Genomic DNA, 25122 nt, shown 5'->3' on the forward strand with positions numbered 1-25122 from the left:
TTTCACTTTATTTTTGTGCGGCTTTTTTCCTTCTAGCCTATTTCTTCTTTTATAATAAGACTAATATGTGGTCGCCATCTGTAAGGGGCTAAAATTCTAGCTATACTATCTAAAATCTAGTGAGTGGTCACCAATAAATTATAAGCTTTAGCAAGAGTATTTAAGTGTTTAAGTATTTATTAAAGAGCATTAGGATGAGAGAGAAAGGTACAAATCTAATTATTTCTAAGAGACCCCGTCATCCAACCCACCATGGTGAGGTCAGGAACCAAAAGAGGAAGAACCCCTCCAACAGCATCTGTTTCCTACTTCGTGTCCTTCTCCCAGAAATGGGAGGCTCCTCAAGTTCATTGGCTGGTAGCTTTGATAGACAGTACCCATGAGCAAATGTCACTTCCAGAAACCAAGGAATTGACCAAATGGTTTGCCCTCAGACGCCTTCTCCTCATGGCGGAGCTTTCCTATAGTAGCTCTCCAGCAGGTGGCATCATTCTAATCATTACATATGGAAATACATTTTACATGATTGTACATATATAATCTGTATCAAATTGCTTACTTTTTTAGGGAGGAGGGGAAGAAAATTGTGAAAGTCATTTTTTTGTTTTGTTTTGTTTTGTTTTGTTTTGGTAAGGCAATTGGGGTTAAGTGACTTGCCCAGGGTCACACAGCTAGTAAGTGTTAAGTGTCTGAGGCAGGATTTGAACTCAGGTCCTCCTGAATCCAGGGCCGGTGCTTTATCCACTGCACCACCTAGCTGCCCCAAAAGTCATTTTTAAAAAATGAATATTCAAAATTGTCTTTACATGTAATTAGAAAAAATGAAATTATATTTTTTATTTCATGGAGGAAAACATAATATTTTTTAAAAAACTTATTGAGGAGATGGAATTGCTTAATGGGGAAAAAAAACTTGGAAATCGTAGAAAATTTTAATTTAATCACTGAGTCCTGATTTTAGTAGTAGGTAGCATTTTTATGTTGCTATAAGGTTTGCTAAGGGCTTTATAAATATGTTCATATTTGATCCATTCCTCATAATAACCCTGTGAAGTAGGTTGTTATTATTACCCTCATTTTACAAAGGAAGAAATAGAGGCAAACAGACATTAAGTGAATTGTCCAAGGTTGCACAGCTAGTAAGAGGCTAAGTTGGAATTTGAACTCAGGTCTTCCAGACTCTGTTCAGAACTCTGATTAGCTTGGTATATGTGCATGTGTCTATGTGTGTGTAAGTGTGGGTGGGCATGTGGTGGGGGATGGGGTTGAGAGAGAGAGAGAGAGAGAGAGAGAGAGAGAGAATGAGAATTACCGAGAACCAAGAAGATGGGTCATTTGAATGATGAGAGACAGGGTAAGTCAATAGTCATTATGCTCAGGGGCAGCTAGGCGGTGCAGTAGATAAAGCACAGGCCCTGGATTCAGGAGGACCTGAGTGCAAATCTAGCCTCGGACACTTGACACTAGCTGTGTGACCTGGGGCAACTCACTTAACCCTCATTGTCCCTGCCCCCAAAATAAGATTACATCAGTTTTAATCCTGCTTTCAAAAAAACACTAAAAGCAAGCCCACACCTGTTTTTCCCATCGGAAAAATGATAATGACAATACCTATCATACTTGTATCACATGACTTGAGGGAATCTGGAAGGTAGAATTTGAAGTACTTTTCAAACCTTCAAGTACTATATGTCACAACCATTATCATAATCATTAAGGGGGAAAAACAGGTCTTATAAAGGAAGGATGGGTCAGTTCATTTGAAAGTGAAAGCTTTTCAACAGGGAAGCTAAAGGGTCAAGTTTTGTGTTTGTGTTTTTGTTTTTAACTTCTAAGCTATGAAAGACTGACCCCAAGGGGGCACAAGAGGAATTGCATTTGAATCAAGTAGTAAAGGCTTTGATTAGACTTGAGAGTGAAAGATTGACTGAGAAAACCCTCCTACTGTGGGGCATTAGGCAAAGGATTGACCATCTCACTCAGCTGCTTCCTGAATCCCCCAGGCTGCCAGGCAAGGGATGGATCCAATAATCTTCCTAAATCCTGAGCCCCTTCATAGAAAAGTTTCCTTTTCATTTTCAACCTTGATTCGACCCTTTTAAAGACTAAACCACTCACAGCTTAACTCACCTTTCAGCTCAGTTTAGTTTAAATAGTTCTGCCTAATCACTTCCACTCTCCTACCTTCTAAAGGGAGTGAGCAGAGAGAAGAGCCAACCATAGCAAAACAACCCCATGTGTGGCTTGTGGAGGCCCTAGCATTGGAGCCTTGGCCTCTAAACCCATGGGAGCTGAGTAATTCAGGTTCTTCTCAATCCCTGGTGGTTATTCATTAAAACATTGCTGTCCCCACTTCGGAAGGTTTGCCCTAACCCAGTTATGTCATGTATGACAAACTAATTAAACAAAGTGCTTAATAACCTGGAATTGAGCATCTAGTCATTAATAGCTTGTAAACTCAAGCTGTCATTTCTTAATCAAGGATTTAGTTGCACTGTGAGCTGCCACATGACTTCCTGTAAGCAGATAGGCTTGGTTTCCACTAGCGCCAGCTCTGCAGCTCTGGGGAAATCTCTTGGGTTTCCCTGCAAGAACAGCAGAGCATGAGGAGTTAGCATTCTCAAAGCAGGGCCCAGACACCCCCGCCTGTTCTGCCTTTTTATAAATGGAGCCCCACCAGTGGATTTCCTTTGTGTTCTTGGGGGAATAGAATAAAGGCGAGTGAGGCTGGTGGAAGTTTAGAATCCCTGCATTATTTATGGGATGAGTAATACCTCTCAAATTTATTCTGAGTGACTGCCCTTTCAAGTACTCCTTTTAGATGGGAAATGCAAGCAGGCAAAATGAACCAGCATGGGTAAATTCTGTGTTCCACATGAAATCAATTCATTCCCTTAAAGCCATTAGGAACCCAGTGTAAAGCTCTTCTCCTTTGGTGCTCTTATTAGGGAACCCTCCTCCTTATGCCCAAATTTGAAGGAACAGGCTAGGAACTCAGGGGAAAAGGAAAACATTTTCCCCATAGCTCAGTGAGAGTGATAGTAACAAGTAGGACTGTAGCTCAAGGTTCGCCAAGCACTTGCCATGCAGTATGTCACATGCAGTATGAGAAGAACATTCCACTCCTAGAGCCCAGGAATTGTATCTGCAACAGGAATGAGATGCCACGTAAACCCAGGAAGTGCCAGGGATGTTCAGCTGATAGAGTATGGGAAGAAAAGAGTCAAATCATTAGGCTGGGTCCAAATGGAATTTTCCTTTATCAGAACAATAATTCAGGGAAGCCTTGGCTCAAGAACATTGGTGAGTTACAATGGGTGAGTCCCTGTGGGACTGAGATGAGATGTTTGAACCTCACGTTCCTGACTACCTTTGGCTTTTGCTTCTGCTACCCACCACCCTTTCTGGGCACAGGTCAGAGAACAAAGACTTGAAAGTAGACTCTCAGCAAAGATATTGTAGCAGCTAAAGAACTGGTGGAGTATCAAGAATTCTCTAAGATAATCAGAACAGGAGTAAACACATGTTAGTCCCTGTGCCTAAATAAGTCTTTGGAGAATGAACCTGATTTCTAGGGAAAGTCCTGTAAGTTTATGAGGGCTACTTCCTCTAAGTCTAAGTACAGGCTCCTCCATCAAGAGAAGGAAAATTGTACCAGCCCTGGATTCAGGAGGACCTGAGTTCAAATCTGGCCTCAGAAACTTAACATTTCCTAGCTGTGTGACCCTGGGTAAGTCATTCAACCCTCATTGTTCTGCCAAAAAAATCAAAAAGAGACAAACAGACAGACAAACATAAACAAGACAGAGAGAGAGACACACACACACACAATTGACTAAGTCCCATGGCCTAAATGACCTTGGCCTTTGCACTCCTCCCAGGAGGGCACTGAATTTGAGCTTGTCACTGGGTCAGCCCTCCAGCATTACAGAGAATTTTTGTTCAGTTTTCCACATTGTCTCCAAGCAAGCTCAGAGTCCCATCCTGTGTTTTGTATTCCCTTGAGAAGAGCTATGAGACATGGAAGACTCTTCTCATATAGACCTACCAAATAACTCCATGTAATAGTGTAATGAGAAGTCCAGGGACACTGGTCCTGAATATTCTGAGTATAACCTCATCCTAGTACTTCTCATCCTGGGAACTACTTTACATGATGCTCTTCCTTCTAAAGCATTGAGGATAAGTGACTTGCCCAAGGTCATAAAGCTAGTAAGTGTCTGCAGTGAGATTTGAACTCAGGTCCTCTCAATTTTAGGGCCAGTGCTCTATCTACTCTATCCACAATGCTACCTAACTGCCCCATGGGACAATTGGAAGGGCCTGAATTCAAATTTCACCTCAGACACTTACTAGCTCTATGACCCTGGACAAGTCACTTAACAACAATTTCCTTAAACATTCAGGGTCATCTCTGGTCATCCTTATGTATATCTTACCCCTGGACCCAGATGGTTTTGGAGAAGAAAGTGAGGCTGGTGACCTTGAACAGCCCTCCTTCACTTAAATCTTATTCATTGAAAGTCATGACATCCCCCCGATGTCATGATCTTCTTCAAGAATGAAAGACAAAGGGGCAGTTGGTGGCGCAATGGAGAGAGCACCAGCCCTGCATTCAGGAGTACCTGAGTTCAAATCCGGCCTCAGACACTTGATACTTACTAGCTGTGTGACCCTGGGCAAGTCACTTAGCCCCTATTGCCCTGCAAAAAAAAAAATGAAAGACAAACATCTTGCCACCTTTTCTGCTGCTGAAAATGTATGCCCCTCTTTCAGCTTTCCACCTTTTACTCTAGACTGTATTCAAAATAATAATATACTTCCCTAGGAAATGGCTTGTGAACTTACTGCCATATGAATCCATTAAATATCCCTGAATCCCCTGATGTAGTTCTCCCTAATCACCACTCAATTATGTGTCACTTTTCCCCCATTGAAATATTAACTCCTTAGGATCGGGGACTAACTTGTCTAACTTTTTCTGTTTATAGCCTAAATATTTAGAAAAATATCTGAATTTAGAATTTAGAAAAATGTTAGTATTTCATTTTTATTCCTTCATTCCCTAGGTGGAAGGGTGAATTAGGGGCTATCTTGTATATGAAATATGCATTGTAATCTTGAATTATCATATGGGATCTGGGGCGCCATTTTGGGAATGTTTATAGATACTTATACATGGGCTTTACTAGGAAAGTTTTCAGAGCATAATGGGTGTGGCTGCAAATAAGTCCCTTAAAATTTATATTTTGAGTATAGCTTGAGTACAGCTAGGTTTTAGCCTAGTCCATGGAATATTAGACTAGCTCTGGGCCATGTTTTACAACAGAATCAAGGAATTTTTGAGCTGAAAAAGAACTCAGAAGCCATCTAGTCTAAGCCATACTAGGAAAACAATTTTGACCACTGCACAGCCAACAATTGGTAAGCAGATGCTATTTGAAGACCGGCAGTGAAGAAGAGTCTCTCTTGTCCATAGATGGACTCCTCTAATTGCAAAGAATGCTACTCTCCTCTCATGACTGGCATCTGCCCTGACTCACTATGAGTCAAGACCTTGTCATCCAGGATTTGATGTATGATCTCTAAGAAACGTCTCCATTGCCAAGGTGGAATAAATGCATTTCTACCCAAAGAATAAAGTGGCTGGAATTTGCCAGGCATGAAAACCAGAAAAACTTGTATTTTTATTATTTAAAAAAAACCTGGCCTTTGTGGGAGACCGGGGACAAAAAGAAACAAGACATAGGAGCAGGTAGATAATTGACTCTTTGTATGTGACAATAATAATGTTCTTTTCTGAAGCAAGACACTGAGTGAGCACTGGAAATTGACCATAGGAAAGCCTTATAATGTCTTTGGGCTGTCAGCATAGATAACTCTCCTCCAGTTGATCATGGAATCATTAATATTCAAAGTGGAAGGGACCTTTCATGATCTTGTTCATAGCCCTCATTTTACACATGGGAAGACCCCAAGGCCGAGAGAGAGGAAATGACTTGGCAATGTCACACAGCTAGGTGATTGACGAGTAAGATTTTTGAAATAATTGCTCTTGGAACCTATGGCTCGTTTTGTGACACCACACTGTCCTTGCATTAGGACATAGAACTACAGTGAAGAGAGACAACTCATATCTGAGGGAGTCATTTCTCCAGGTCCTGAGATTTTCCTTTCTGGGGGAGAAGCAGAAATACTTTATTCCAGGTTAGGAGGAACTTTTTTTTTTAATATCCCACTGGGAACTTCCAGTTATAAGTTTGGATTTTGGATTTGCAGATATTCTCTTTGGGGACTTGTCTAATGAGAAGCATATCAGGTCTTTCTGACTCCCAATCAAGCTAATGAGAATGTGTGACTTTTGTCGGGGAATCGTGGAATTAACATATTGATGTGGAAGGTCTTCCTTCGAGGAGATAAGGCACTGAGGTAAACAAGCCAATGTAGTCATTGCCAAAGTCACCTGTTTTAGCATCAAAGGGGATGACATTTACAGCAGGAGATGAATGTATTTGCATATCGATTTCTTCTGGAAGAAACCTCAGCAAAGTCCTGATCTTAAAATACTTCATAAATTCAGAAAATTCTGTCCTTATTGGGATGCAACATTTGTTCATGAGTGATAAGTGAGAAATTTCACTAGCCAGAAGGCCCATGCATTCATCCTCATGACTTGCCTTCTTCTAAGGGGCTAGGCCAATACCATGCACATTTATAGAGCTGTAAAGGACCATAAATATCATTACTCTAATTCTATCAGCCAATGGAAGATATGAACATCTCCTTACCAGCTGACTATGGAAGGCTGAGTTGCCAGGAATAAGACAATGAACCCTCCTATACTCTGTCCTGCTGAGGCAACGTTGGAGCACTGTGTTCATTTCAGAACACCACAGATATGAAGGAAATTGATAAGACGTAGAATGTCAAAAAGAATCGGTAAGGGGCTTCAAGCCTATCCCAGAGAAGGGTTAGATAGGAATCGAAGATGTGGAACCTGAGAAAGAGAAGATATAAAGGAAGTGTGATGGCTCTCTCCAGGCATAGAAAGGAATATACCAAGAAAGAAGAATCAGGCTTGTTCTGTTAGGCCCCATAGGGCAGAACCAGGAGCCATAGGTGAAAATTAAAGATTTTTCCAATTCATTTAAATTCAGTCAGCACTTCTAGTGTATTTTGCATTGGGTCAGTGAGAGTCTGGCAATATACTGATGTGAACCAGACCACCTCTGAATTGGAAGGTGTCTCAGCTGCTAATAAGGGCAACCTGTATGAACAACATCTCTGATGAGCCGTTCTCCAACCTTTCCTGGGATGTTTCTAGAAAGGAAGAATCTGCCTCTATCGGGGGCCTGTTTTGTTAGGAGGTTTGTCCTCACTGGAAATCCCTGGGGTTAAGGCAAATAAGCCATGTGACAGAACTTGGGATGAGTCTGGGACCAAATCAGTTTGTTTTGTTTTTTCTGGATTCAGGATTTCATATCCTTCAACTGAACTTCATGTAACATGAACTTGACACCCTTGCTTATACATCTACAGACAATCTCCAGTTTATCTGAGGCCTTCTTATGAGATGGTACCCAAAAGCAAACATAATATCCAGACGTGGTCTGAGCAGGGCACACTAAAATGGCGCTATCCCTGGTCCATCACTGAACACCGTAACCTTCAACTTAGCTTCCCCATCATCCATCTCCTTATATGTCCAAACTCCTAACACCGAGAGGACAAAACTGAACTAAGGGCAGGGTGGCATAGAGGAAAGAGTGCTGGATTCACAGGCAAAGGAGCTGGGCTCCAAACTTGTCTCGGATAGTTCCTACCTGTGTGATCTTAGCCAAGTAATCACCCCCCTGGATTCACTTTCCTCATCGGTGAAGTGAATGGATACAACTAGACGGTCCCTAAGATCCCTTATGGTTCTAGATTTGGATCCTATGTTCCTATGAACACCATAAGAAGATTGCATAATACTAGCAAGCAAGAACCCAGAGTTGTGACCACATAACAGTATTGAGACTTAAATAAACAAAGAAAGGAGATGTTTCCAGTGGAAAGACCATTAGGCTCAGAGTCAGAAAGACCTGAAGACTCTAGAACAGGCTATGATCTCCCTTAATGGAGAGATTTTCCTCTCCCAGAAGTTCCTGACACCAGTGAAATAACAAGTTCAGTGTTAGATTAGATAAAGAGATAATAGATAGAAAGATAGATACATAGATAGATACATAGATAGATTAAAGGAAGTTTCTTAAAACTATATTACAATTATCCATTAAGAATAAGGGCTCCGGGGCAGCTAGGTAGCATAGTGAATAAAGCACTTGACACTTACTAGCTGTGTGACTGTGAGCAAGTCACTTAACCCCCATTGCCCTGCAAAAAAAAAAAAAAAAAGAATAAGGGCTCCTTGGGGGCAGCTAGGTATTGCAGTAGAAAAAGCACTGGCAATGAATTCAGGAGAACCTGAGTTCAAATCTGGCCTCAGACACTTGACACTTATTAGCTATGTGACCCTGGGCAAGTCACTTAACCCTCATTGCCCTGCAAAACAAAAGAAAACAAACAACAATAAACAACAACAACAAAGAATAAGGCCTCCTTAAGAGTAGAGACTGCTGTGGTTTTCGTTCTCTCTCAAATTCCTAGCACAGAACACATAATATTCACTTAATAAATGCCTGTTATGTTCTGGAAGCTCTGGAGACAGATCCAGCTCTCCATAACCTCTATCTGTAGTCCAGGATTTCCTAACCTGAGGTTCATGAACGATTGTCTTTTAATGTATTTTGCTAACTGCATCTCAATAGAATTGCTTTCTTTTTTTAAATTCTACATGTTGCTTGATGCATTTACAAGATGGTTCTGAGAAGGGGTCCATCCAGTCTTCAGCAGACATGGCCCATGCATTTCACAATGAAAAAGGCTGAGAATGCTGTAATCATATGCACCTTAACACAAGGAGATCCTCTACTACCACACTGGCATTTGAGTGCAGACCCAGATCGCATAGATATCTTATGCATGGCAATGGAGATAAAACTTTTCATCTGTTCAGTAATTGTGTTGGCTGCAATCCAAGTTCTAACCCTTCTAAGATGAAAGAAGGCTGCATAATAATAATATCATAAGATCGATACCAAATTGATTGGAATTGCTGTGAATTATGCAATTCTAAGGGGGACAAGAGTCATTAGAAAAATTCAGTTGGTTTATACTGAAGAACTCTCACATTTCTCCTACTACCTCAGTGTCTTGGATATATGCATGGGGTGTATGAAAAGAATGGAAATTCCACTGAAGGAATAAAAAGATTTTTAAAAAAGCAGCTGGCCTCAAACAAGTGTGTATTGAAAGAGGTCTGTGTAGGAGGTGACAAAATATGGGAGATGTCACGGGGTTGCTTCCAAAAGCATCCAGTAAAGGAAGCTATAAAAGAATGGGGGTAGGGGGTAGTGGTGGAAGATATTCTTCTTGCTAAAAATGAAGTGGGACACCAAAAAAAAATGAAGTGGGACAACCAATACTCCATTGATGATGTTACTGACTGATATACCTGCTTTTTCATCTCCACAAAATATTTCAAAATATTATGCAAATAATCTACACACATATGCATAGAGGGTATCCTTGATGAAGACATAAAAAGAGAATAGGAAAGCTTTCATGAATGATTCTCCCTACCATACTTCATCTTTGCAATCACACAGTTGATTGAATTGTGTAGAAAATGCCAGATTCCATTGTGATTGTTGCATGTACCTTTATTAAAAACAAATAAAATATTCTACTTCAAAGAGCAAAATACCTTCTTAAAGGTTTTCCTCCAACCAGGAGGCTCTCATTCATATGTCAAAATCCTACATGGTTCCTTGAAAGATGTAACAACATAGGCCACTTTGATAAATTTCTAATTATTAAAATCAAACAAGGCATGAATTATGGAGAAACATACTGAGCAAATGTGTTTGTCATTCTCATGGAGAACATCTTGAAGCCCTAACAGAAGGAGAATTCCCTCTAGATAAGGAAGTCTAGCAGATTTCCCTGTTTGAAATGAACTGTGATCTCCTTCACTGGAAAGGAGACACACATCAATGAGATTGCATAACCACTGGACTACTGAGGGGTTGGGTGGTTTGATTTAATGATAATTACACAAGAGATCAATGGGTGGTGTATAGAATATACTGGAGACTTGCAATTCCAGTGTGATATGACTACAACAATGGAAAAAGGCTTTGAAAAATCTCATCCTTCTGAACCATTGATAGAAATAGAATTAAGGTTGTTGTCCTTTGTGGTAAAAAGTGAAAGTTTTTAACAGTTGGTTAGGATAACTGAAAGACACCAGTTTTTGAAGGACCACCCTTTCGGGGAGGAGACCGTGATGAACCGCCTGTGTGTCTGCTAAGCACTCCACTTCTGGGGTTCGAGCTTAAAGGCAAGGAGAGAACGGAAGTTGGGCTCTTTTTCGATTGCTCGCTTGACTGGCTCACTGGGCACACAGAGATGCTGACTCAGGTCCTTGGTGATCGGCCTGGTCCTCCATAACAGCACGTGCTTGATGCAGTTCTCAGCCTCAGAGGTGGCCTTGGGTTTTTGGTGAGTTCTATATGGAATATAGACTAAACTTAGATCTAAGACTATTTATTTGTATTTCTACTTTCCTATCCCTCTAATCAACATCACCTTGTTTTGTTGGCTAATTAATTCCCAAACAATAAAAGCTCTAACTAAAGCTCAGAGGCTTCTTTCACTTACTGGTCTGGGAGATATATAAGGGAAAGGTTAAAGGGGAGTTTAATGCTCTTGTATCCAATTTCAAATCTCACACCTTGGAGTATGTAGATCTGTATTCAAATCCTTACTCTGCCATTTTTGAATCATGTAACTTAGGCCAATTTGCCTCATTGCTCTTATCCTTAATTTACCATTGGTAATATAGGGAAAATAACAATTGCAATAGCCACTTCTCAGGGTTGTTGTGGTGATCAAATGGATCAATGCATATGTAGAACCCCCTGAAAACTGCTACATGAATAGCATCTACCTTTATTATCCTGGAAATAGAATAAACAAAAGTCATGGTGCCTTTACTGAAAGATCTCTGGCCCCTACATCAGACTACTACTGAGCAAATATCATAAGCCTGAAGAATTATATATCCTCCTCAAAGCAGTCACCTGTCAACAGAATTAGACTCTCCTTCCTGTGACATAGTTAGTGTAGACACTACCAGGGGAAGACTTAGCAAGACAACGCTTTCTAGCATTTGTATAGACTGTTAACATTCAGGATGAGTAGCCTAGTACTTGAGAGCCAGAAAGTGCCCAAGAGGCTAGATAATCTAACTTCCCTACAATTCGGGCCAGCCGGTGATGATGCCTACACCTCCTGTCAACTCCACACAATTTGAATTGTTTGAAAATGTATCTTTATGTAGGCCTACAATGGGCCTGCCAGGAAGAGAGTCCTATATGTTCTAGCTCCGCCCTATAAAGCAAAGAGAATCACTCTTACCCTCTGCCATGAAACAAGGCTTCAGAATCTTAAAAGTGCCTGTCATGTCTGATTCCCCTAATCCTCCGTCTTCTCTTCTCCATGTTAAAAGTCCTCGTTTCCTCTAGAGTTTTTCATGTAACTGGGTTTGATACTCGGGCCACTCTCACAGATATGCCCTAACTGATATCACCCCTCTGAACATGTGGCTCCTGGAGCCCCCAAATGAGGTAGGGTAGGTCACTGTAATTTCATTGTGGAAGTCTGAGATTCTAGCTCATAGTATGGGGGAACCACACCCACGATTCAGTTCCTAACCTATGCTTTAGCTATTCCCCGAGAGAAGGGAAGGGAGAAGTCCTGATGGCAATGGCAAGCAGGACCTAATAGCTGTGCCTGTCAACATTCAGCTCACCATTGGGCGGGGGGCGAGCTGTTTTACATGCCAAGAATACCTAGCTGCTTACTAAAACAGATGCATTACAGACACTGGATCAGCAATGGGCACATATGGGTGATAAGTAGGACAGGGAGCATCCTAGATGGACACAGATTTGGTCTTGGAATAGCACCAGCCATGCTGGCTCACTGTGATTCCCACACTACCTAGATCAGGAAGATTTTTCCTCTCTTCTCTATGACCATCCCCCCAAATCACTCACTATTTGCTGACAGAAATCTGCAGCTAGTGTAGAAATAGGATGACCTATCCAATCAGTTGATGAATCGTGTCTTCGGCAGGTATAGAAGAGATTCTAGCTCAAGCACAAGTTTGATGATGGCTGAATGACAGATACTCAGAGGTGAAGGCAATTTGGAGAAGGAGTGTGCAACCCAGCACTGAACAGCACGGTCACCATCATCTACATCACATTCAACAAATTCTCATCAAAGTTTCCCCATAATATTGAGAGTGAACTCATAACCCTTGAGGTAGTCCATTCCACTTTGGGACCACTATGAATGTTAGCGTTCTTTTTCTTTTTCTATCAGGTTGAAAACCTTTGCGCCCTTCACCCATTGCTAAGACCTGTGGCCTCCTGGGTTGCCTGAACACACCTCATCCTTCCGAATGACTACAAAACAATAGAGACAAGGAAACCTATTCCATCATGTTTTCCTCCTGGAAGGCTGGTCACGTTTCTAAGAAGTCAGGCACACCTTCCCCTTCATGCATTAGAGCTGCTGAGTAGGCAATCACGGGGTAGGGGCAGATAGGTTTTCGGCAGAGTCAGAGGGCTTACTCTGGGGATAAAAGGTTCCTGATAGATTGTATCTATTAATTAGTACATATGTAGGCTACAGATTCATTCCAAAGCAATCCAAATTATAGGCCTTCCAAATACTGTTCATTTTTACATGCGTTACGCAGCTCCACTCTTAATTAAAGATCTGAAGTGCTCACAGGGTCATGAGGGAACATTCTTTTAACCAAACAGTGAGAATTATGTAATGCAGTAAGGAAAATGGAAAAAAATGACTGGCTTTCTAAATGAAGGTGGTAAAGAGCAGGAAGGACTTAAAGGATGGAAATCTAGTGTAGGATATGCTGTGGAAGCCAACTCATGCTGGACGGGAGAACTGACATGTCACCTGACAAACGAGGACCCAAAGCCAAGCCCAAAGGGTTCCAATTTGTTCCTTTTGTGTTCTGATGATTATACTTTGATTATTTTTTTTTCAGGGCAATGAAGATTAAGTGACTTGCCCAGGGTCACACAGCTAGTAAGTGTTAAGTGTCTAAGGTCGTATTTGAACTCAGGTCCTCCTGAATCCAGGGCTGGTGCTCTATCCACTGTGCCACCTAGCTGCCCCAATTATTCTTTCATTATTAAAGAAAATAATAATGAAGAAGAAATTTAGCATTTACATGAAACTTTATAGTTTGCGAATTTACAGACTTATCTCATCTGAGCCTGTGTAGTTGGTGTTATTACTGTCTTCATTTTACAGATGATGAAACTGAGGCACAGATAGGCCACGTGACTTGCTCAGAATCACATGCTGTATCTGTACTAGCTAAAGCATTAGATGATCATGTGCAAGTGACCTTCCCCCACCCAAAAAAGTCCTCAGACCTGCAATGAATCTTGATTAGACAATGAATTATTCATTCCAAAGACCTCAAAGGCTGGCTCGCTCTCTCTCGCTCTCTCTCTCTCTCTCTCTCTCTCTCTCTCTCTCTCTCTCTCTCTCTCTCACACACACACACACACACACACACACACACACACTCACACACACACCCTACCTGACAAGGGCCCATCCAAGCTCTACTAGAACATGTGAACTGAGGGGAATACACTACTTCTCAAGACTGTCCACAATCTCTGGGAAGAGAACAGCTGGGTAGGAAAATGGCACCTATGAATATGGTTTTGGATCTCCAAACCAGGACCAAAGGGAGAGGATGCCACAGGATGAATTCCAGCAAAGGAGGATGACCACTTTTCTATCAGGAAGGAGGTCGAGGGAATCCTTCATCAGCCACGTGCCAGATGCGGTGGCCCCTGAGGCCTTTTGCTTCCCCTAGAGTCTGCGACGTTATAGCCCGTGGCTCATATATTCCCCTTGTCTCTCCTGACATCCCTATATATCATCCTCTCTGCCAAGGGGACCCAGTAATAAATGTTATTTGGCACATCTCAGACATAGCCCGCTGACCCAAGGGATCTGCAGGTGATTTGTACCTCTTGGTGAAGAGTCCTCTGGGACCTGAGCCTAATGCAGAAAGGTCTGGGGAGTAGGAGGTGTCAGCGTTGTGACCTCCCCTTGGATTTCAAATCCATCTCTTCCAAAGAAAGTGAAAGGTTTCATTCTCTCTTTACCTTACCCTGAAAGCACGAAGCACATTCAGTCTCCTGCCTCTGTTATTGTCCCGAGTCTGAAAAGCTCCTTGTCTTCATTCACAAGCAGCCCCTAAGAAGGACTGACGGAGTCAATGCCTGAATCAGCATTGCAGGATCATGAAGATTGAGAAGCAGCTCCATTGCCAACAGCCATCACGGGACCAGGCCAGAGACTGAACATTTCCTGAGCTCCCCGAGAACGTCCGCTCTTTCCCTTTTACTTCCCCTCCTTCCATTTCTTTATGTCCTCAATGGATGACAGAGAAGAGATAAAAAGCCACACACGCTTCCTCTTTAAATGTGGATTTTTAAGGCCACAAGCATGTGAAATGGAAAGTGGCCTCATTTTCTTGGACTTGGCATCATGGGAGATGAAGAGTTCCATTTCAGAGATTAGAGTATTAGAAGAGAACTCGGAGGCCAGCTAATCTCAACACCTCCTTTTACAGATGTGGAGACTGAGATTCAGTGACTTCCTCAAGGTTCCACAACAAAAAGGAATGGCCAAGGTACATCTCAACTAATTGGCACAAGGCCTCAGAACCCCTTATTCTTTGGGAAGTAAGATTGGGAATGACAACAATGAATGGCAGCCATTTCTGGGGCCAGAGGGAGAATAAAGGGAAGGGGAGAAAAGAAATCGAGGCTGCCCCCCCCATCCCCTCAGAGAAGTCCAGCCACAACATATTATTCAGTATGTACTTTGGGATGATTATGATTTACGTCCCTGGGGACCTCCCCCTCCCCCATAAGAATGCACGTTCTGGGAGGCAGGGACCCTTTTGTTTTGTCTTTGTACCCCTGGTGACTGGCATATAGTCAGCATCTAATCAGACCCTTGTTGAATGAATGAACAATAAAAAAAAGACAAGAAATCAAGGTTTCTGAAACCCAAAATCCAAAGGGCCACTGAGCAAGGGCCTGAGTTGGAGAACTGGCCCCTTACCACAGACCCGGGCCTACCGAACCTGGGTCTGTATTTATCCTGGGAGATCTTTGCCAACATGGTAGGAAATCACTCCTATATGTCCCTGCTCCCTTGAGCTGACTGAACCAGATGAAAATGCAAGTGGAAATATTTACGAAAAATAAATAAAAATTCAGTACAATATATATGATGCAAATGTGTGGTTTTCTAACTTAACATGAGGCCCCAAAGAATCCATTTCTATTTGAGTTTAAGACTATTATGGGGTAGGAAGATTCAGTGAAATGAAATCTCTGTTGATCCAAGCTCCATCGTCACTCAGATTGAGGGTGTTGTTCTGTAAACTCAGTGCTATGGGTGTAGGTTCTCCTGGGGATGATCTAGCAGTTGGTATAGAGATACCCATACTGAGGAACACAAGGCTGCCCCAGAAAGTCTCATACAATACAAAGTAAGGCCTCTTCTACTTTATCACAAGATGGGGAAAGTCGGGACAAAAAAGCTGGTCTTTTTTGCTCTATATGGTTATGTTCTGCTGTTAACTTGCTGTGTGACCCTAGACAATTTCCTTCCCCTCTCTGGGCCTTCATTTGTTTCATCTATAAAATAAAGGGGATAGAGGTTGATAGGATCCATTCCAGCTCTGACATTCTATTAGTCTATAAATAATCTCCCAGATTTCTTATTTCTAAATTAATGATCTGTGTATCTTTGACCTTTTCTCCCAGGCCCAATTTAATCAACATTAACCTTTTCACCTTGGCATGCTTAAAATTATAGAAAGTAAAAAAAAATATCCAGTTGATATTTTTCTTCAAGTCTGATTTCCTTGTGGGGAGAGACAGAGAGAGAAAGAGAAACATTGCTGAGCTGCATGGAAACAGACACACCATTATCATTCAAGGTGATTGTAGACAGGTACAGCAAAATATGATGTTGCCTGGAAAAGCGAGTGCTCCTGGTATGTCAAAAAGAAAAGATTAGCTCAAACACTGGCATTGGATGAAGGTGGCTCTGGGGATATAGAGAACCCAAATCTCTCCCTAGGCAGCCAAGTCCCTGAGGTTACAGAGGCTAAAAGAACTGTTGAGCACACCCAGCCTGCAAGAGGAAAAGTCCTGCACTTGGAGATAGAGGATGGATTAGCTTTATTTGAGAAACTATAGAGGATGCACCTGGTGACCAGGGGCACCTTCATTCAGAAAAGAGGGAGAGGAACTGCTACAGCCTGACATTAGCTGAAGGCTTGGCTCTGGGCGGGCATTTACCAATCTCACTCAGAGACATTGAGCAACACGCTGGCTGTCCACACCACTGAAATAATGCTGAAAAGAGAAATGATCAGCCAACTGCTTTGTTGGTATCACAAGAAGACCAGTGGGATTTTCATAGTCCCAGATGACCCAAAGCAGAAGGGACTTCAGCAGCTCCCTGTTCTAGACCTTGTCTGAAAAACAATCCCCCAACATAGTCTAGACCAGAGGTCAGCCTGTGTGTGCTAGAAGGCTTCCAATGAGGGAGGGAGGACTCCCACCCTCCCCACACATCCCCTTCTACTTGTAAGCACCCAGATCTGAAGTTTAGAGTTTTTTCAGGTGTCTATGCAACTTCTACCTATTCTCCATAGTCCATAAGATCACAGATCTGCAGCTGAATGGGACATGATAAGTGGAAATGCTTCTGCTTATAGGTTAGGAAACTGACTGAAAGCTCAAGCCATTTAATCAGTCAGCCAACCAGTGAGTGTGAGACACAGGATTCACACCCAAATCTCCCAGATTCCAGGGGCAGAACTCCATCCATGAAAAGATCAGCACTTTGGGCTGAGTGAAACCTTAAGCTCTTGAAATCCTTGGAGACAGCTCTAATTCCTTCCCTATGACTCCCACCAAATCACATCTCTGCCATACTCATGGTCTCCAGTTCCTTTGACAGATACTTACAGGTGTGCTTAGCAAAGTGTCTGGCACATAGCAGTCACTTAAGAAATACTTATTGAATGAATGAATAGCATCATCTCAAAGCCTTTTCCTTTTACAATTCTCATTGTCTTCCTCTGGATGACCTCCAAATTAACTCTGAGGCACCTAGGTGGTGGGTGCCACAGTGCATGGAGCACAGGACCTAGGGTTAGGAAAAGCTGAGTTCAAATGCAGCTCAGAAACTACCTGTGAGACCCTGAGCAAGTCACTTTAACCTGTATCAACTTCACTTTCCTAACGTGTAAAATGGGGATAATAGGGGTAGAGCCAAGATGGCAGAGGAGAGACTGTGACTCCTGCAAGCTCCAGATAAACCCATCCACCCACTCCCAAATAATGCCATAAAAGAAAACCCAGAGCGCGCACGCGCACACGCGCGCACACACATGAACAGAGTGAGACGATTTGCCAGCCAAAGAGAGCAATTGGGATCACCTGCTGATCAGACTGAGAGAAGAGCTCAGCACAGGTCCAGACCCAGCCAGGAACAGACAGTGCTTCCAGCACCTCACAGTCTTCTGTGCCAGCAGCTTCTTCTGAGGCTCAGCTCAAGGATTGCTGAGGGGGCTCAGTGGCTGGCTAGGGTGAAGTGGCTATAGTCTCTGCTGGAGTTGGGTTGAAGCACCCTGGTTCTGAACCACTGGACCAAATTGAGTAGTGGCAGCCCAGTAGGGAAGGGGCAAATGCATGCAAAGCTTCCTACCATAGAGAGAATCAGATTTCAATCAGACATCTGCTTCTGGGCTGAAATGAGTAGGCAAAGAAAACAGTGGAAGATAGACAGCTTCTTTTGGGGAGGGGTAGACCAGAATACACCCTTAGAAGAAGATAATAACAAAGTCAAAGTTTCAATATCCAAAGCTTCCAAGAAAAATATGAATTGGTCCCAGGCCATGGAAGTGCTCAAAGAGGACTTTGAAGAGAAAATAGGGGAGATAGAAGATTTAGAGAGATGGAGGAAATAATGGGAAGAGAAATGAGAGCAATGAAGGAGAGTCATGAGAAAAATGTCAACAGCTTGAAAAGCCAAATGAGAAAGGAGATAAAAAAGCTCTCTGAAAAAAATAATTGCCTAAGAATTAGGATTGAACAAATGGAAGCTAGTGACTTTATGAAAAACCAAGACACAGTAAAGGAAATCCAATTGAATTAAAAAAAAAATTAGAGGGCAATATGAAATATCTCCTTGGAAAAACAGCTGACCTGAAAAATAAATCCAGGATAGATCATTTGAAAATCATTGGTCTACCTGAAAACCATCACCAAAATAAGAGCCTAGACATCACCTTCCAAGAAATTGTAAGGGAAAATTGCCCTGATTTTCTAGAAGCAGAAGGTAAAATAGAAATTGAAAGAATCTACCAATCACCTCCTGAAAGAGATCCCAAAAGGAAAACTTCCAGGAATATTATACTCAAATTCCAGAGATCCCAGGTCAAGGAGAAAATACTGCAAGCAGCTAGAAAAAAAAAGGAATTTGAATATTGTGGAGCTACAGTCAGGATAACATAAGATCTAGCAGGATCTACGTTAAAGGACTGGAGGGTGTGGAATATGATATTCCAGAGGGCAAAGGAAATGGAACTACAGCCAAGAATCACCTACCCAGCAAAACTGATTGTAATCTTTCAGTGGGGAAAAATGGGACTTCAGTGAAAAAGAGGACTTTCAGGCATTCCTGATGAAAAGACCTGAACTGAATAGAACATTTGACTTTCAATTACAAGACCCTAGAGAAGCATAAAAAGGATTTCAGCATCCTGAGCTATATTGGATCAGCAGTCATTAAAATTCACCCCACACTGACCTGTCACCATGTCTAAGTTGAAGAGCTCAGAGTGGGTCAGGGCGGTAGCACGATGTCATCCTATGAAAGGCAAAGAAAAGGCTGCTTCATATGACAACGTTGTTGATGTGAATGTGAAGCTAGGGAAGGTGTCAGTGAAGAATCCTGGGGGGAAAAATGGTGATAATTGAATCTACGTCTTAGGGTTAAGGTGGGGGTCAAATGAGATAATAATAGTAAACCATTTTGTCAACATTAAGACACTATTTAAATACTAGCTTTTTTTTCCTTCTTTTTATTATCATTGGTCTTCCTAAACTGTGATCCCTAGAGCTAAATGGAATACTCCAGAAGGGGTCTGAAAAAATCAGAGACCCAGAAGTCTCTATACTTGCCCCGTAAGTTGCTTCCCATTTTAGCCCAATGCCATTTGAATTTTCTGGGTTGCCACATCATACTAGTGACACGCCAAGCTAGAATTCCACTTAATTATTTTCCACTTGAATGAATGACAAAGCATTTCTTAAGCACATGTTGTTTACCAAGCATTTTGCTAAGTACTGTCCACACAAAGGCAAAAATAGTCCCTGCCTGCAATGAGCTTACAATCTAAGCATCACACACTAGGGGTGAGGTAGCCAGGGAGAGAAGATATAGTCCAGAAAGAATCAGTTTCATTGTTAATGTGATCATGGTCCTTGGCAGGATGAAGAACTGGGATAAAAGAGAGAAGAATTGAAGTGAATTCACTAGATTGACCATCACACCATCACATTCTTAAACACAGACTTCAACTAGGAGGCTTAGAGCAACAAAGCACATTTCACTGACCTCAGATAGCATCTCTTACATGCCTGACATTGAGCTGGGCTGGGCAGTGCAGGAAGAAGCTAGGCTGACAGGGGCTGCCCCTGGCTGGACAGATCTCTCTAGCAGGCTTCCTTGGCAAGGTCTCGGACCACTTGGGTTGCCTGCTAATCACCGCCCCCATACACTTGGTCTCTACCGGGGTGACTCCTGCAGCCTCCTGTCTGGGTCACAGCTGGGTTGAGGCAGAGCAGGTGGGGCAGGATAGGAGAGGGGAGGAGGGAGGGAGAGTTTGGTCCTCCCTCTTCAAAGGCTAGAGCTGGAGATTCCTCCCAGGACTTTACTTTACCCCTTCATCTTTCCATTCCTCTCTCCCTGAAAGCGGCAGCCAAATAATTACCATGTAATTAGTTTGCAATCAATATTTTTCTTTTGAAATAAACAAGATTCACCGGCACCTGCTCCACATGATGAAGGCGCAGAGACCGAGCCTAGCTTGTGAGGGATCCAGCTCCACACTGGAAAAACACCTTGAAGGTCTCAAAACTGGGGAGGGCTCTGCGGAAATGTGTTTAATGGGGTTGTGCATAGGTAACCTTTATCAGATTGCTTGCGGTCTTGGGGAGGAGGAAGGGCAGGAAAGGGAGGAAGGGGAGGAAAGGGAGGGAGGGAGAAAAATTTGAAACTCAAAACCTTAAAAAAATGAATGTTGAGCACAGCTAGGGGGCGCAGTGGATAAAGCACCGGCCCTGGATTAAGGAGGACCTGAGTTTAAATCCGACTTCAGACACTTGACACTTACCAGCTGTGTGACCCTGAGCGAATCACTTAACCCTCATTCTCCACCCCACCCCCCCCTTAAAAAAGAAACACAAATGGTGAAAACTATCTTTACATGTAACTGAAAATAATAAAAGACTATTAATATAAAAAAAAAACTGGGGAGGGATGTTTGCAAAGTTGACACTAGCGACGTTCGTACCTGGGATAGCCACAAAAGTGCCTTAATTTGGTTAAAGCTGAAGCATTTTTCAGGCTTATTTATTAAAAGACAAAGAATTGTCATGAACATCAGGCGGGAGTACCTCAGAGATTCTCAGTGCCAGTATTCCTGTGAATTACACAAGTGGCTTTCAAGACTAATAAGTAGTAGCATCTCTGTTTTTATTGCTTCTTATGAGCTAAGATTTGCAATTTTAAACAGCCCAGAACTGTATTTTGCATTTGAGTGTTACCAATTCTGTAGTTGCTACTTTGAAAGCCACTGAGGGTTCACATTAACACCTCAAAGAACCAGTAGGCAATTACCAATGAGAGAGAGAGAGAGATGGGGGTGGGGAGAGAAAGAGAGAAATGATAGGCAGATTGATTGATAGATAACTAGATAAATAAAATGATTTTTCTCCTCAGGGCTTCCTTGTAGCCAAGGCCCCTGGTAGAAAGGAGGAAATGCACTTCTTCCTTGGTCTTGCTTTGGAGTATCACAGTAGTTAGTTTCACCCCAGCTGCTCAGGAGTCAAACTGACCAGCCCACTAAACTGTTGGGGGAAGAAAATGAATTAAAAAAAAAATCTCAAATGATGCTTCTGAAAATGAGAAGTGTCAATGAGGAGAGAAGATGAAAATAAATAAACAAATGAAAGCAATAAACAAACAAATGGATAAATAAATGAATGGTTGGATGGATGGATGGATAGATAGACAGGTAGATAGACTTATTGATAGATAGATAGATGATAGATAGATAGATAGATAGATAGATAGATAGATAGATAGATAGATAGATAGATAGATATGTAGTAAATTAAGTAAATAAATGAAGGAATGAATTGACAAATGAATGAATGAATGAATGAATAGATGCATGGATGAGTGAATGAATAAATGAATAAATGAATGAACAAATAAATGGATTAGTGAATGAATGAATAAAAATAAATAAATGAATGAATAAGTAAACAATATATGAATAAATGAATAAATAATTACATGATGTATGTGTGTGTGTGTGTGTTAATACTAGGTCATTTTGTCCAGGAGTTCCCAGAAATGAAAAAAGCCAAAGTTAAAAGGAAAGCAGATGAATGTAGTTTTCTTTCTTAAAAGTTAGGCATTCATCTAAGGGGTGCTTGCTTCTCACAGATCAGTTTTCACCTTGATGTCACTCATGTGGTCCTGAGATATATACTACAAGGGGAACTCCAATCAAATGAACCATCATTGGCACCAAACTGAGTTTTTCTCAGACTCGACCCAAACTAGATTGGGAGCTTTTTGAAGGCAGCGATTGCCTTTTCCCACTTTTTGTATCCTCAGTACTTAGTACAGTGCCTGGCATATAATAGGTACTGAATAAATATTTATTAATTATTGAATAGTTTATCATTTCCAATTGATATGTATTAAATTAGATAATCTAAAACAAAACATATATATATACTTTATGTATATATAGAGAGAAGTAATGTAAATAGAAATAGAAAAATAAATATATATATATTTATGTGAATGTATATATACATTTATATGTATACATCTCCATCTATATCTATGCTTATGTATACATATATGCATTAAATGTGTGCAGATATGTATGTATTTACATTTACTTTTCTCCCTATGTCAGGAATCTTTACCTCCCTAGTCCTACACTTGTTTGAGCTGTCACATGGAAGAGGATTTAGCCTTGTTTAGATTGGTCACTGAGGGTGGAACTGGGAAAAATGAAAGGAAGCCATGAGACATATTTAGAATTTTCATGAGGAATAAGTTCCTCCCAAGGTGGAAAGGGCTGCCTCAAGAGATCGTGACACCACTCTTCTTGGAAGTCTTCACAAAAACAGATTCACCACTCACTGGACTTGGGGAAGAGACACTTCTTGGGAATATTGGTCAAGCTAGACAGCCACTATGTTTGCTTGCACCTCAAAAACTGGGTAATTCTGGGATGGAAGGGAATTGAGTCAGTATTAAAAAAATATGGGAAGGTGCTCCCTTTTTTATCTTCTTTGGGTCAAGAAACTAGAGCTGGGGGAGCTACTGGCACAGAAGATAAAGCACTTGCCCTGGATTCGGGAGGACCTGAGTTCAAATCTGGCCTCAGAAACTTGACAGTTACTAGCTGTGTGACCCTGGGCAAGTCACTTAACCCTCATTGCCCCACCTCCCCCAAAAGAAACTAGAACCAACTCTGAGTTGTTTGTCGTTCAGTCATCTCTATGTGATCCTATTTGGCATTGTCTTGGCAGAGATATTACAGTGGTTTGTCATTTCCTTCTCCAGATCATTTTACAAATAAGGAAGTTGAGGCAAAAAGGATTAAGTTAGTTGCCCAGGATCACACAGCTACTAAGTGTCTAAGGCCAGATGCAAACTCATAAAAATGATTATTCTTGATTTCAGGTCCAGCCATCTATCTACCACACCACACAGCTGGCTCTGATTCTACTATGAGCTCTAACCTTCCTCCCTTCACTCCGACACTCTCCAAAGGTAGTTCCATCTAGGGCATACCTGTGGAGTTATTTCGCTCCATTTAAGCTCAGCTTAGCCCATCTTTCCTACCTTTCAACACAGGGAGATGTGAAATGAAGAAATGAAGAAGGAGACATATATCTCTGCTTTACCCCAGGATCTAGGATGAGTTGCTCTTGGTTCCAAGTTGTTGTTGTTGTTGTTTTTCCTATCCTTTGACACTCATTTGACTTCATTCAGTGGATTCCCAACTGGATTCCCTAGGCAGATCTGTGCCTCCCCCAGTCAATCATCTCTACTCTCCCAACAGTCTCATAAAAGGGATGGGTGCATGCATGAGTATGTAGAAATGGACACAAAATAAAAGCCAGGAATTTGGAGGAAGAAGAACATGGACATGAGAGACGGACTAATGTGTGTGAGTAAGATAAAGTTCAATTTGGTTGTACCATAGAGAACATGCAGAGGATTAACATATATTGAGGCTAAAATGGCCATTTGGGGGAGGATTCTAAGGCATTTTTTTTTAGTGAGGCAATTGGGGTTAAGTGACTTGCCCAGGGTCACACAGCTAGTAAGTGTTAAGTGTCTGAGGCCGGATTTGAACTCAGGAACTCCTGACTCCAGGTCCGGTGCTCTATCCACTGCACCACCTAGCTGCCCAAAAATATGGAACACTTCACGAATTTGCGTGTCATCCTTGTGCAGGGGCCATGCTAATCTTCTCTGTATCGTTCCAATTTTAGTATATGTGCTGCCAAAACGAGCACTCTAAGACATTTTAAATGTCAAACAAAAGACTCTGATACTAAAAGTACTTAGAAGCCACAGAAGATCATTGAGTAGGGAATGAAATAGTCAAAGATGTGCTTTAGAACAAAGTATTTTGGAACCTACATGGAAGGTCCACTGAAGAGGCACCAGCCTGTGGCAGAGAGATCAGTTCAGGAGCTATTTCAGTCACCCTGGCAAGATAAGATAAGGGCCTGAACTAGGCCCGTGGCTGCCTGAAGAGAGTGAAGAGGCTGGAGGTCAGAGGCGATCAAGGTGGAGGTAGAATGGACAAAACTTGGCCTCGACACAGGAGCCTCCACCTCCTGTGCCTTTGCCCAGGCTGTGCCCATGCTTGGAATGCTCTTCCTCCTCACCTCCAACTCTTAGCATCTGAGTTTCCTTCAAAACACAGCTCAAGGGGCACCTTCTACATGAGGTGCCTCTTCAACTCCCAGTCTCTGAGAACCTCTTCCCCAATTCCTGTGTGAGATTTAAAATTGGATATTAGATCATAAATCTCCCCTACTTAACTTTTCCCTTAATTTATCTCCCAGACTAGTAAATGGAAGAAGCTTCTGGTTTTCTAGATAGAGCCTTTATTGTATATAAGGTGTTGTTGATTAGAAGGATAGGAAAACAGAAATACAGTACAAATCGTCTTAAATCTAGGCTTAGTCTATATTCCTTATAAAAACTCACCAAACCGATTTAGGCCACCTTTGGAGTGAGTCAGACCGTCTGTGCCGCGCCGCCCGGAGTCCCGCCAAGCCGGCAAAAAAGGCTACTCCCCTTCTCTCCACCCCGGAAGTCAAAAAACCCGGCAGGCAGTCTGACATGCGCAGCAGGCGGACTGTACCCGGCAGGCAGTCTGACATGCGCAGCAGGCGGACTGTACCCGGCAGGCAGTCTGACATGCGCAGCAGGCGGACTGTTCGTCTCCTCCCCAAAAGGGTGGTCCTTGAAAAACTGGCGTCTTTCAGTTATCCTAGCCGACTGTTAAAAACTTTCATATTTTACCAC

At 42.1% G+C, this 25122-nt stretch overlaps 1 non-coding gene and 1 pseudogene across 1 annotated transcript; both read right to left on the reverse strand.

Annotated features, from left to right (window-relative positions):
- Nucleotides 1–2542: 2542 nt before the first annotated feature.
- The window catches only part of LOC122738148, a 99038-nt pseudogene continuing 76458 nt past the window's right edge, over nucleotides 2543–25122 (reverse strand).
- Nucleotides 23992–24098, reverse strand: LOC122745174. The gene has a single exon (XR_006355442.1). It is a non-coding gene; the product is annotated as a U6 spliceosomal RNA (small nuclear RNA).

This window comes from Dromiciops gliroides, chromosome 2, assembly GCF_019393635.1.
Source record: "Dromiciops gliroides isolate mDroGli1 chromosome 2, mDroGli1.pri, whole genome shotgun sequence".
Taxonomy (NCBI): domain Eukaryota; kingdom Metazoa; phylum Chordata; class Mammalia; order Microbiotheria; family Microbiotheriidae; genus Dromiciops; species Dromiciops gliroides.